Genomic DNA, 12,549 nt, shown 5'->3' on the forward strand with positions numbered 1-12,549 from the left:
TGTCATTCTTCCCTTTAACTTCCAGCTGAGTCTCCATCTGGAGCGCGGAACCCACCACGCTTACTAATTATGCCTGGGCTTCTAAGACCCAGTCGATAAGGTGTCTAGGGTGAGGCACCTTCCGCTATTCGAGAGGGCGCCTGCGGCCTACGTAAGTGGTGCAAACTTCTTGTCTTGAAGTTTTATTGGTCTCCCGCGTAAACCAAGCTACTCAGCTTCTTTTCTCCACTGAATTTTCCTACTGAGCTATCCTCATTCTATTGTTCTCTATATCTCTAATTAGCATATAAATAGTCGCCTAGGCCGTCTCTCCTTCGAATACCCTGGATCAGCTGGGGCTGGTCCCCAGCAATGTAGGAAGAGTCAGGCTGGAGGAGTTCAGAGCTGCCCTGGGATGTCCAAGTACAGGTTCTGGAGTCGGGCTGCCAGGGTTCAAACCTGAAGGTTCATAGCACTTATTTTCTGTTGATGCCTTGAAAAAGGAACTTAACTCCAACACCTTCTGTTTCTTAGAGGTTTATATGTAAAGCAACAATTCTTGATTCATTACAGTACAGCTGATAACAGGCTCTAAATCATGAAAAAAATTTTTTCTTGATTCATGTACTATTTTAATTACACAGTGTGTTATAATGTGTCAGTGAGCTCTGTAAGCTGCAAATTGCCAAGAATTATAAGGTATCTAAAATCTTTTTTATCAGAAAAAACATTTATTTATTTAACAGATTTCTTCAGAACGATTTCTTTTCTTTTTCTATAGTGGATTTGGAGCAGAAATGGGAGAATAAAACATGACCTTTTACTGCTGCGTTATGTCAAAATTAATAAAGGAAAACCTGGAGAATTCCCTGACAGTAGTTGGGACTCTGTGCTTTCACTGACAAGGGTGCCGGTTCCGTCCCTGGTCTGGGAAGTAAGATCTCACTTGAAGGCCTGTGTCCCCTCCCCCATCATGTATGTGCTGTGTGCTCCAGGCAAGAATAGTGGAGCCTGTTGCCATTTTCTCTTCCAAGGTATCCTGATCCAGGGATCAAACCCATGTTTCTGGTGTCTCCTGCATATCCTGCACTGGCAGGCGGATTCTGAGCCAACTGGGTTTCATGTGTCCCCAACCCCACCCCCCCACACCCAAAATGAACTTCACTCAAATGGAGTCAGCAAGCCAGAAGGGGGCTTGTTGCAGAACTACAGACTGGAGGTCAGTTACGGAAGAATTGTCAATTATGGACCCCAAGGGAAAAATTTTCAACAGGGAAAGAGTTTCCAATGACAACCCTCAAGAGGAAAAGGTGTACACTGCATCTGCTACAAGAATTGACTACCCCAGCAACTCAGTCAATGAGAATTGGTCATCACTCTTGAACTCTGACTTTTCTTTCCAAACCAAACTTCCCAGCCCCTTACTTTTCTCTATAATGTTCTTTTTCTTTGTTGGACTTCCTTATGGCTTTTTTTTTTTAATAGTGCGCTTGTCCCAAATTGCAATAACTCGACTATTTCTGAATAAATTCACTTTGGCTTGTAAAATAACTTTTATTTTTAAGGTGAATAGCTATAAGCAAGAGAAATTGTGGAGTTTATTTCTTAGACCAAATATTGATAAAGCTTTGTGTAAGTCAATGAGTCTACAAAGATTTTGTATTTTAACTCAAAGTGTACTGAGGGACCAAAACCAAGAAGCTTTTAACTTCAAAACTAAGCACTTGGAGGGACTTTCCCAGCAGTCCAGTGGTTAAGACTCCCTGTTCCCAATGCAAGAGACAGGGGTTCCCTGGTCCAGGAACTAAGATCCCCACGTGCTGCATGGCATGGCCTCATAAATAAATAAACAAATATAATAACAAAAAGTCATAAAAAGAAACTAAACAAATAGAAAAGAACAGTGCTAATAGAAGGCAGAAGATGACCAACAAGTTTCCAAAGGTGACTGTTCAGAATTATCTGATAGTCAAGAATACCCCACACTGGAGATTTTCAGCAAGTACCAGAGGTTATTCTGAGGCTGTTAATGTATGTGCCACTCATTAAAAACCATGCATGATCAACAAACATGATTAGATCTTACAGTTATTATTAATAGCTTTTTTTAGTAAGAGTGAGATTGAATTATTCCAAAGAAAACAGTTCTGTATGTATTCAGAGTATCAAATGTTAAGACAAAAATAATCCTGAGTCCATCATTTAGGATTTAAATTGGCTCTGTGTGTAGGACCATCTTTTTTGTTTGACCACTGCCCAGCGGGGTGCAGTCAGGATGTGCCTGAGGAGGGCAAGAGGGGGCTAGGAGAAGAGACCGCACCCATCGCCTCTGCGAAGGGCGGGCTGGGGAGTGAGGGTGAGTTTGCGTCTTCAATCTCAAAAATGACTTCAGCTTCCTTTCCTCAGAAGACATACCTGCTCTCCTGCTTTTTGCTGCAGCCCTGCTTAGATGCTCCGGGAGCAGCGGCGCATCCGGGCGACAAGCCTGAAAGCAGCCTGGGATCCAAAAGGAGACTCGGAGCTGCCTGAACAATGCGCCTGGCCGGCGCCACCCGCTGGCCCCGCGCCTCCATCTGCTCCTCTCCTCCCCCAGTGTGGGGTCTGCGCTGGGAGATTTATTGTTATTTAACCGAAGTGTGCTTGGAAGGTCAAGTTTAGGAGCAGACTTACCTGGAGCTGCAGCTGGGGGTCAAGTCAGTTGCTCTGGCTGGCTCCTAGGGCTCTTCCTGCTTCTGGCCCCTCTGGAAACGGACTCTTATGCTCAGAAGCTGGAGGAAAAAAAAAAAAAGCTGAAAAGCCAGCTGGTTATTAAAAGTGGTGGGGCTTATGGGAAACGAAATCAAAACCGAAAGGGATAATTCTTTGTTTCTTTTTTTAATGGACGCAGAAATCCGGATGAATTCCAGGAAAGACAGGGAGACAGGTGTTCCTCCAGGCCTGGCTGGGTCAGCGCAACTTTGTCCCTCCTCCACAGTTGGTTTGAAGGAAGTACAAGTAATGGTAGGATGAGTTCAACAGTCTGTCTCTCAGGGGTGGTTTGTCAGAGAGGGAGTTTATTAATGTTTCTTCACTTGAAAAATGTTTCATTTTTTCCTTTCTCTTTCCTTTTTAAAAAGTGTTTTAACTCGATCTTTTTTTTCATTAGCAAAATAAATATGTGTGTATAAAACCCTCAATTTTATAGCCCAGACATATTCACTATTTTTTTTAATTGGAGAACAATTGCTTTACATTGTTGTGCTGGTTTCTGCCACACAATAACACAAATCAGCCATAATTATATGTATATCCCCTTCCTCTTGAGCTTCACTATTATTTTGTTAGAGTTTTCCTCTTTTCTTTTAGTAGTGTGGATCCAGATTTGGAGGTTAGGGGTTGATTCAGATTCCTTCTGTTCTTTTCTGTATCCTTTAAGGTGTTGTACTAACCTGTAAGTTAAAAGCTTGACTGCTGCTGTTAGGGAACCAGGTTCTTTTGCCCAAGGAACTGCAAGCCAAAACACTGAGAGCAGGAGATTTGCAGCAGAGAGTTGATTTGTGAGGCAACCCAGTAAGGCTGCAGGGGCTGTGATGACACTAGGTCCTCTATGGGACAGGCAGGTCTATTCTGACTCTGATCAGCTATATTAGTTTCACCTGGCCTCAGACAGTTTGCTGTGTTACAAGAGGAAGGCGTTTTCAAACAAGCTGTTCCCTTAGCTGCTCATTCTGTAAGATGAGCTCAAGAATTTCCCTTAGTCTGCAGTTTCTGTGTCAAGTTTTTACCCTATGAAGCAGGGTTTCACTATCCCATTTGTATTTCAGATGGAAGTGAGGGAAAGGAAGGACAGGCAGAATATAATCTCAAAGTTCTATGGCCAAACGTCCCCAAGAGGAAGTGCTTTGGCACGTATTCCCCATGCAGACTTCTTTAGCTGAAAAAGCAGCTATAAAAGTAGAAAAAGCAGCTAGATTGCCATATGCTTATTTTGTAAAATAGAATGAGACCATATTTGGAGCTGCAAAGCGTGTTATATAACTCTAAAGGTGTATGCTATAATATCAGGGTCAGATTTTTCTAGAATTCTGAGACTTCCCTTGGTAGATTCAAGACTTGAACCCAAACTGGGAAAACTACCATGGCTCTATAATCCCTGAGCCACTGAGATGGATTTAGGGGGAGATTGGGCACATAACCTAAAGCCAAATAATGTTAATCTTTTCTCAGTTACCTGGATCCCAGAAATTTCTCTCTTTTCCTCCCTCACTCTTGGTCTTGTTCTGTATCTCTTGATTTATTCTCTTCTGTTTTCATGAACTTTTTGTTTTTGTCAATGTGAGTATAAAGATATATGTTTCAAAATGAAGACCCTAAGGCCACTTAGATATATTTGGCTCTGAAACATGATATATATTATACATATTATAAACATGATATATATTATTACTTACAAATATATTTGGAGTTTTATCTTCAGTTTCCATGGTTTGTCACTGCTTCAGGAAAAATCCTTTTAAAATTATATCCCATAGGTATAATTGACAAAAGTATACTATTTTGGAAAATTAAGAATAATTACTTAAGTAAGTAAGAATGGCATCACCAACTCAATGGACATGAATTTGAGTGAACGTCGGTAGTTGGTGATGGACAGGGAGGCCTGGCGTGCTGTGGTTCATGGGGTCGCAAAGAGTCGGACACAGCTGAGCCACTAGACTGAACTGAAGAATGATTAAAATGTGTTCCTAAATGGAAGATTTTGGCCACCTGATGCGAAGAGCTGACTCCTTTGAAAAGCCCCTGATGCTGGGAAAGATTGAGGGCAGGAGAAGAAGGGGATGACAGAGGATAAGATGGTTGGTTGGCATCACTGACTCAGTGGACATGGGTTTGGGTAGACTCCAGGAGTTGGTGATGGACAGGGAGGCCTAGCGTTCTGGGGTTCATGGAGTCACAAAGAGTCAGACACGACTAAGTGACTGAACTAAACTGAATTCCAGAATAAGTGGTCTTGCATCTTGCTTTAGAAATTGTGCTTGTTTATCATCTAGTGCACTGAACTTTGTGTCTAGTGAAACTTCTGAGAGGAAGAGTCTCTTTTTCACATCCTCAGAGTTTCGTGAAAGACCATGGGCTGTGGATTGACCTGCACTGTAAACAGTTCAAACCTGAAGCACTTTCAGGTCTGAAATATGAGTGCGGTTCATCAGGTGTGGAAAATGTGGATTCAAAGGAATAATAGCCTTTGGGGATAAAATTCCTTGGTTTGGGGAGCTGTAGAATTGGAGAGAGTAGCCACTGAGACAAAATATTTGTAAAAATGTGCAAAATTAAAAGCACCTTGGATATTGCTGAGCACAGAAATAAATAAGATAAAAGAATAGGCATTCAGGACTATAAAATTGTAAGGTGATAGACCTTTATTGTTTATTTGGCTATAATAAGTATGTCACTCTGCTTGCAAGCTGGAGTGGAGGTGTGTCACCTGAGGAAGTTCAGCCTCAGTGTATCTGCAACACGAGGTAAAGGGATAACTGACAGTGTTCAAGCTAAACTCTCCTTAGATTTCATTTTTAAAGGAAAAAGTTATTTCTGGCTTAAGGTTCCTTTTACCATTTTTGAAGTGTCAGAGAGTTCTCATGATCAAAGTCCACAGACTTTAATATAGTTGGGTAGGAGTTTCAGGGAGAAGGCAATGGCACCCTGCTCCAGTGTTCTTGCCTGGAGAATCCCAGGGACGGGGGAGCCTGGTGGGCTGCCCGTCTGTGGGGTCGCACAGAGTTGGACACGACTGACGCGACTTAGCAGCAGCAGCAACAGCAGCAGGAGTTTCAGGGGACGGAGTCTATTAGCGCTATACAGAAACAGAAAGCAGGATCTAATACAAACCGAAAGCCCCAAGTGTCTGTGCATTCATCCACCGTTAGTCTCATTCTGTGTTGTCCGTTGTTTTAAATTTTTAGGATCCACATGTATGTCACCAGGAATGGTTACCTTCTCACTCATCTCCACTACTTTTTAAGAATATTGGAGCCAATAGTCATGTCACAATTTTATTACTATAGTGAACATCTTAAACTATGTATCTAATTATCTTAAACCGTGTATCTTAAACTAGTCTGTCTAATTCTTGCATAAGAAGTGGTGTGGACATCTATCAATTAAACTGCTACTCTTTTTGTCTTGGTTCTTACTTCGAATGAGGGGAATAGAAACTGCAGCCATTACCCAACAAGGACAAACTCTAGTTAGGCACAAACATTTTCTTTTTCAAAGTATTCCCAAGTGTTCAATATACCCAGCTGAATTCCACTCCATCTTTTGTGCCCTTTAAATGTGCCTTAAATGATAAGCAAACAAAGGGAAGCTAATGCAGACAAATTTGGAGGAGAACATGTGAATCTCTTTTTAAAGTTATAGCTTTGTAGTTACTTCTTGTTATGCTGGCTCTGATCACAGTAGGACTTGAGTGTCCTTTCAAAGATGAGCCTTTTTTCAGATGTTGTGTTTGGGATGTGTTTGGCCACTCACATTATACAGAATGAGCTTAAAATCATGTGATATGAATTCTACTGGTTCCACCACAATCACACAGTTCAGAACTAGCTTGCCCAGTAGCATTGTGGAACACTCTCAGGAGGCAATTGAGATGCCTATTTGACCATAACTCTTGAGAGGATGGGACACCATTGTTCTGGATGTGGTCAATAACTTATGCCCAAAGTCATTATAGGATGCTGTGTACCCAATAGGCATAATGCATGGGTTTGGAGGCAGTGGCACACAGTATCACTCACAGGGACTTCTTTGGGGAAATTTGTGCTCCTTGACCTTGAAAATCTAGGCCTGTGGTTCTAGAGAGGGAGTGTTTCATTGAGGGGGCACACTAACAGTACCTTAAACCTAAAGCTTAAATGCTGCCTGTTTTCTCCGGGCATCTTTTGCCAATAAAGCAGCAGGCACAGGAGTAGTTTATCATGACAATTGACTTTGATCCTCATGAAGAGGTACTATTGCTACCATGTGATGGGAGCAGGGAAGAATATTTTGGTGAAAATACTAGCCTACAAGTCCTAAGGGCATATATATGTTTTTGCAGACCTTGTTTTCTTGGGAGCAGAATAAAAACACTGTTGTTGTTGTTATTCAGTCAGAAAGTTGTGTCCAGTACTCTTGCCTGGAGAATCCCATGGACAGAGGAGTGTGGCAGGCTACAGTCCATAGGGTCTCAAAGAGTTGGATTTTCTATTTGCATTTCTACTGAGTTCTGACAATCCATCTGTAACACTAAAGAATTTTCTTAATAAATATATTCTGTGAGGACTGTGTAATACCCAGTCAGCAGGCAAGAGACCCTTGTGAGCATGCTGTAAACAAGTCTGAGGAGAAGCAGTAAGGAATGTAGAGATGTCCAGAGTAGCTCACTTTTCCTATACCAAATGTTGTGTGAGAGAATGATTGTGATGCTGCCTTCCTACAGAATTGTTCAACAAATACTTGTCTAGATCTTTAATTCCATTAGCAGCTAGCATATATTTATTAGTTATAAAGTCTGGAAGAGGCCTTTCACCTGGAGCTTTGTCTTGAGATGAGTATAACTTTATTCCAATAGACGACCACTTAGGACTGATCATCAGAGCAATGCAGGTTCCTTTCACTCTGCTGTAATTGTCCAGTCCCTTACTCTTGACCCCTTTGTTTCTCTAAACCATGATCACTTCATGGTGGAAGCATGTGTGCCTGTTTCTTGTTTGCATTACTTGCTATGTGTGTCGGAGAGATTTGATGGGAAAGCAGAACTCCTCACTGACCCCTTTACCAGACCATCCAGACATCCGGTATTCAGGGCATTCTTCTGGTGACACCAGAGGGTCTTTGGGGACTAGACAAGCTGCAGGACTTATTCCAGAGAGTTTGGTTACAGAAGTGGCAACTGAGTGTTAACTCACATTCCTTAAGAAAGCAGAGTCATCTGCCAGATGCCCCGGTCTGTCAGCGTGTGGGTGTCATATTCAGTGAGAAAGGCAATGGCACCCCACTCCAGTACTTTTGCCTGGAAAATCCCATGGATGGAGGAGCCTGGTAGGCTGCAGTCCTTGGGGTAGCTAGGAATTGGACATGACTGAGCGACTTCACTTTCACTCTTCACTTTCATGCATTGGAGAAGGAAATGGCAACCCACTCCAGTGTTCTTGCCTTGAGAATCCCAGGGACGGGGGAACCTGGTGGGCTGCTGTTTATGGGGTTGCACAGAGTCGGACACGACGGAAGCAACTTAGCAGAAGCAGCAGCAGCATCAAAAGTATAGTTTTATTTCAACAGAAGCTCCTTGAACAGCTGCAATTATGATGACAACTGGAGTATTTCCAATTACAATATCATTGTTCATGGGTCAAAGGTGATGGCTTCATTGCCGGATAGTTTTCTTGCAGAGAAGTTCAAGGAACCCAGAGCACGTGGGGTGTCCAGTCCCTTCCAGAGAAAAGCAGCAGGTTCAGGTGGGTGTGCATGTGCTTTCCAACCAACTCCTTTTGGTTGTTGTGTTTTAATTGTGGAATGGTTTCCAACTCTTTGCAACCCCTTTGACTGTAGACCACTAGACTCCTCTGTCCATGGATTTCCCAGGCAAGAATATTAGAAAAAAAAAAAAAAAGAGAATACTTAAAATGGGTTTCCATTTTCTTCTCCAGGGAATCTTCCTGAGCCAGGGATTGAACCCTTGTCTCCTGCATTGGTAGATGAGTTCTTTACCAGGGAAGTCCATCCTTCTAGTACTAGTTCATAAAACTGTTCTTGATTTTGAGTGTCCTAGGCAGCAGTTAATAGAGTAAGGAAATGGCAGTCTGTGGTTCTGATGAGTGGAAGGTCATGTATTTATCCACATACATTGTTTGAACACCTGGGGATTATGAAAACCTGGGCTTTGCAGGGGAGATAAATATACAGTGAAGATCATCAAGTAGAAGAGATCATCAGGCAGTAGGGGAGACAGAATATCAACAGGTTATTTCAATATCAAAATTATATAAAAATCCTGTGGTCAGAGTGAAACATAGTATGATGGCAGCACACAGGAGGGACACCGCACTCAGTTCATTCCGAGTACACGAGTCTAGCATTGAACAGCTGACAAGAATACATAAAATGTTGAGTTGAAATGGAATGAGTCTCCTTTGAATACACGATCTTTATAAATGTGCAGGAACTTTGAGGCCATTCCAGCCTACATTCCAATAGACTTTACACCTGAGAGTAGCTTAGGGACTAGGGCTTCAAAGCCTTGATGACAACAATGTCAGGATGCAGATCTAGTACTGTTTCCTGCTGTAGTAAGCAGATTCCTCCTCTGGAGCTGACTTTTTATTTCTCATAGTGTTTGATACTTTCATCCTGTCATGAGAACCATTCCATTCCATATATTGTTATTTTTATTTCATTAATTATATCTTTTTATTTTTGAGTAGGTAATAATTCATGCAAAATATAAAACCCACAGAGGAATATGTCAAATGGACCTATTTCTCCTCTTGTTTTTTATCTCAAATATACAGGTCCATTCCTGTTGTGCTCAGGGATACCAGTTTCTTTCCTATTTCCAGAAATAGAGGGAAATGTGTGTATATGCTGATTATGTTTTAAATCAGTAATGCAACTTACACACTTTCTTTATCTTTATTTTTTTTTCACTCATGATATATCTTGGCCTCTTGATGAAGGTGAAAGAGGAGAGTGAAAAAGCTGGCTTAAAACTCAAACTTCAAAAAAACAAAGATCATGGCATCCAGTCTCATCACTTCATGGCAAATAGATGGGGAAAAAAATGGAAACAGTGACAGAATTTATTTTCTTGGGCTCCAAAAATCACAGCAGATGGTGACTTCACCCTTGAAATGAAAAGATACTCACTCCTTGGAAGAAAAGCTACAACAAACCTAGACAGCATGTTTAAAAGCAGAGACATCACTTTGCCGACAGAGGTCCATATAGTCAAAGCCATGGTTTTTCCACTAGTTATGTATGGACGTGAAAGTTATACCATAAAGAAGGCTGAATGCTGAAGAATTGATGCTTTCAAACTGTGGTGTTGAAGAGGACTACTGTTGAGAGTCCCTTGGGCAGCAAGGAGATCAAACCAGTCAATCCTAAAGGAAATCAACCCTGAATATTCCCTGGAAGGACTGATGCTGAAGCTGAAGCACCAATACTTTGGCCACTTGATGCAAACAGCGGACTCACTGGAAAAGACCCTGATGCTTGGAAAGATTGAGGGCAGGAGGTGAAGGGGGTGACAGAGGATGAGATGGTTGGATGGCATTATCAACTCAATGGACATGAGTCTGAGCAAACTCTGGGAGATAGTGAAGGACAGGGAAGCCTGGCATGCTGCAGTCCGTGGTGTTGCAAAGAGTTAGATGCAACTGTGCAGCTGAGCAACAACATCTTGGAGACTGTCTCACCTTAGCACAAATAGAATCTCCCTTTTCATTTCAGTGACTGCAGAGTACTCCTGTGTAAGTGTGTCCCAGGATTTATCTCACTAGTATGTGACAGAGGGACTTTAGAGATGTTTCCAGTCTTTTGGGATTACAACAATCCCCTCAATAAATATACTACCACAAATTCCATTTTCAACTTGGGTACATAAATGTTTAAGATAAATTCCTAAATGAGAACTTGCTGTATCAACAGTATTTTCACTTAAGGTTTGGTATATATTTGCATTAATCTTCACTCTTCCTAGCATATATCAGAGATTGCCAGTTTCCTGTCACCCTTGCTGGCCTATGTCCTGTCTAAACTACTTTCTGGTCCATCTGAGAGGTGACACAGGTCCCTCCTAATTTTACCCCTCATGTCTTTTATTATCAGTATAATTAGACATTTATATTCTCATGTTTTTACCCACTTGAAAAATGTGATTGTTGCTCTTCCCTCACTGACGTATAAGGGCTCATTATGGCTTAAAGAAATCATCTCCATGCCTGTTCCATGGAGACTTTTCCTCTTATGATTTCTTTTTATACTTTTCTTAAAACTTTTCTATGAATCAACCATTACCCACTAACTTCTTCGCCATTTATTTAAATTAATTCAATCAAAATTAGGACTTCCCTGGTGGCTCAGATGGTAAAGCATCAGCCTACAATGTGGGAGACTTGGGTTCAGTCCCTGGGTCGGGAAGATCCCCTGGAGAAAGAAATGGCAATCCACTCTAGTACTCTTGCCTGGAAAATCCCATGGATGGAGAAGATTGGTAGGCTACAGTCCATGGGGTCGCAAAGAGTCAACTGAGCGAGTTCACTTTCACTTTCAATCAAAATTACTTAGATATTTGGATATCAGGCCCTGATTCTTCGGTAATAACATCTTTTTTACTTTTAAACTTTTCTGTTTTGAAACTACAATGGCATGTTTCAAAGGTTAGCAACTATTATATGAAACCCTTTATAATGTACTTAAGTGGAATTGTCAATTCTTTTATTTATTTATTTTTCTAGATATTTAGTTTATTTATTTATTATTATTATTTTTTACTTTATAATATTGTATTGGTTTTGCCATACATCAACATGCATCTGCCAAGGGTGTACACGTGTTCCCCCATCCTGAACCCCCCTCCCACCGCCCTCCCCTTACCATCCCTCTCGGTCATCTCAGTGCACCAGCCCCAATCTTCCTGTATCCTGCATGGAACCTGGACTGGTGATGCATTTCTTATATGATATTATAATGTTTTAATGCCATTCTCCCAAATGATCCCTCTCTCCCTCTCCCACAGAGTCCAAAAGACTGTTCTATACATCTGTGTCTCTTTCGCTGTCTCGCATACAGGGTTGTCGTTACCATCTTTCTAAATTCCATATATATGCATTAGTATACTGTATTGGTGTTTTTCTTTCTGGCTTACTTCACTCTGTATAATAGGTTCCAGTTTCATCCACCTCATTAGAACTGATTCAAATGTATTCTTTTTAATGGCTGAGTAATCCTCCATTGGGTATATGTACCACTGCTTTCTTATCCATTCATCTGCTGATGGACATCTAGGTTGCTTCCATGTCCTGGCTATTATAAACAGTGCTGTGATGAACATTGGGGTACACGTGTCTCTTTCGATTCTGGTTTCCTTGATGTGTATGCCCAGCAGTGGGATTGCTGGGTCATATGGCACTTCTATTTCCAGTTTTTTTAAGGAATCTCCACACTGTTCTCCATAGTGGCTGTACTAGTTTGCATTCCCACCAACAGTGTAAGAGGGTTCCCTTTTCTCCACATCCTCCCCAGCATTTATTGCTTGTAGACTTTTGGATCGCAGCCATTCTGACTGGCATGAAATGGTACCTCATTGTGGTTTTGATTTGCATTTCTCTGCTAATGAGCGGTGTTGAGCATCTTTTCATGTGTTTGTTAGCCATCTGTATGTCTTCTTTGGATAAATGTCTATTTAGTTCTTTGGCCCATTTTTTGACTGGGTCATTTATTTTTCTGGAATTGAGCTGCAGGAGTTGCTTGAATATTTTTGAGATTAGTTGCTTGTCAGGTGCTTCATTTGCTATTATTTTCTCCCATTCTGAAGGCTGTCTTTTCACC

The 12,549-nt window shown here is 41.5% G+C and overlaps 1 protein-coding gene across 1 annotated transcript in view; it reads right to left on the reverse strand.

Annotated features, from left to right (window-relative positions):
* The window catches only part of LOC105003297 (guanylate-binding protein 4-like), a 22,169-nt gene extending 19,372 nt beyond the window's left edge, over positions 1-2,797 (reverse strand). Inside the window, exon 1 of the mRNA XM_010860352.1 lies at positions 2,650-2,797. The gene's annotated coding sequence lies outside the window, so the exon portion shown is untranslated. The remainder of the gene's footprint in view (positions 1-2,649) is intronic.
* Between the last annotated feature and the right edge of the window lie 9,752 nt (positions 2,798-12,549).

The sequence above is a fragment of the Bison bison genome, unplaced genomic scaffold (assembly GCF_000754665.1).
Source record: "Bison bison bison isolate TAMUID 2011002044 unplaced genomic scaffold, Bison_UMD1.0 scf7180017864466, whole genome shotgun sequence".
In the NCBI taxonomy this organism is placed as follows: Eukaryota; Metazoa; Chordata; class Mammalia; order Artiodactyla; family Bovidae; genus Bison; species Bison bison.